Below are 2,470 nucleotides of genomic sequence, written 5' to 3' on the forward strand. Positions count from 1 at the left end.
TCCTCCTCCTCCTCCTCTCACAGCGCCTCACGTCGGTATTAGCGGTGGAAAGAAGTACTACAGTATTCGGAAAAAGGCGCGCAATACAAAATCTAACTTACAGCATCTCTGTCTGAGAACGTTTTTCGACATACCTGTACCCGCAAAAATGTTCGTATGTACCGTTGTTCGTAACACGAATGTTTGTAAGTCGGGGAGCGCCTGTACTCCAATAAAGACTCCTATAAAGAAAAAGCATTTCTTTTTTGTTTTTGCATAATCATATCTCTCTCTAAAAGCATTCGTCTTTGCAGCATAATCAATGCATCACGAATAATATGCAAATGTATGATAACTAAAAACAATCAACCTAACATTTCCCTTGTTTAAAGTACATTTGCTCATATCGTCACATAGAACTTTCCTGTCAAACTTTATTCAGTGGAGTCATGTCATAGTTATACTCGGGCTGAAAAAAATAGGTTATCACCATTTTTAAAATAATTAGAGGAAAGAAAATGCAGGAAAATATGATTAAAAATCATCTACGACATTTTGATATTGAAGTGAAATCATGTCTCCATTGTTTATTCTGGTCTCAATTGGCCGAGCCGTTTTCTATATCAGAACCTTTACCATCCAAAAGTAACAGCAGAGGGTACATTCCATTCACTTTAGACGTCGTGGGCGTACCAGCCGTAGTGACAAACCGGATGAGCAGAGCCTTGATACAGGAAAGGCAGCGACATCCACACAATGTCAAGATAGCCAGGGGGAAAAAATGTAAGAGAGATTAACACACCATTTTTTCTTTTTTTAAACGTCACAAAGGTCTTACCCACTAGTTCTGACGACAAGGGCGTGGTCACCCCAGAATGGTCGGTTCAGTGTGCGGGGCCCTCAGGGCGTGGTTGAACAGCACCGTTCACCACATATCGCACACGCTCCATTGGCCTCAGCCAAGAGCACATCCACCGCTGTGCGGTCCCGGAACGCCATCAGAGAGGTGACTGTCAATTGTTTTACTTCCAACAGCCAAAAAGGCTTCCTCAGTGTAATTTGCAAGCTTCTGGACACTGTAGTGGAGGCAGTTGATCCCGTCAGCAGCCTGGTGAACCAATTTATGCCCACCCAGTACGCCACGAGGAACTCCAATTGCACTAATGTAGATGGAATCTCAAATATCCTCTGCTGTGAACGGAAGCATGGTCATGAGTAAAAGTAGCTTCTCAATTGTTTTCCAATTATTTTCTGCGCTAACTATAATTCCCCCTCTTTTTCTTTTTTCGTTTATTAAAAAGAAAAAGAAAAACTGCCGCGATAATTATTTGCCTATAGAATTGTGAGAAATGTACTTCTCTCTTAAATTGAAACCTGATTAACATTAAAGTACAAAAGAAAGAAATATAGTAACACTCACAGCGGAGAATAACTATATCAACATTGATTTTAGACCGTAACAGAAGAGAACCTAAACACAACAATACAACATCAAACAAAAATTAAGTAAACAATAAAAATTCGCGTATAATTATTATTATTATTTTTAAATCAAATGAATGCACCGTTTGAACTATTTCACCATTCTGAAAACAAAATTAAACAAATCAATAAACGACAATAAATTCACATTCAGTTCAGCAACATCAATTCAGGAGCACAATACATTTAAAGGCTCAGACCTCCAATATAAAATGAATAAAAGCTTTTGTGCTTTTTTTTTTTTTTTTTTTTATGAGATTGAAAAGATCAAATAGATATAAAACACTTTTCCATCCAAAACAAAAATGTATAAAACAATTCGCCAACGTTTTATTTATTTATTATTATTTTTTTTTAGATCATCTAGATCACCGGTGTCAAACTCGAAGTCTGGGGGCCAGATCCGGCCCGCCACATCATTTTATGTGGCCTGCGAAAGCAAATCAAGCGCGTCAACTTCCATGATCCTTGCTAAAATTAGTACCGAAATGTCAAATTTTAACATATAGCAAATAATGTCGAGGTTTTGTGATAATTTAATTATCCTGTTAACACTCACTCAAACAATAATTAAACAAACTATCATCGTTAATTTGATGAATTTCAAAATTGGTAATCTATAAATACAGTTGAATTAAATTGTACAAGTAATAATATATAAAAATGTTATTAAATTTCACCGTCGTACCGGCCCAACGAAGAAAGATGCAACCCCAAAGCGACCCTTGACAAAAATGAGTTTGACACCCCTGGTCCAGATCAGTGAGCAAAGTGTAGACCAGGGGTGCTCATTTCGTCGATCCTGATCGACCGGTAGATCTAAGACAGGTCCCAAGTAGATCCGAGGAGTGTAGAGGAAAAAAAAAAACAAACAACCATTTGTGTGTCTTTGTACATGTTTGTAATATATTTTTTCTGTTAATGTACGCTGCACCCTAATCATCCTATCAGTCTCATTTTCACAAAAATAATATTTAAACAATAAAATAAAGCAGGTAAATCTTGAACC

This window comes from Hippocampus comes, unplaced genomic scaffold (genome assembly GCF_001891065.2).
Source record: "Hippocampus comes isolate QL1 unplaced genomic scaffold, H_comes_QL1_v1.1 scaffold960, whole genome shotgun sequence".
Taxonomy (NCBI): Eukaryota; Metazoa; Chordata; class Actinopteri; order Syngnathiformes; family Syngnathidae; genus Hippocampus; species Hippocampus comes.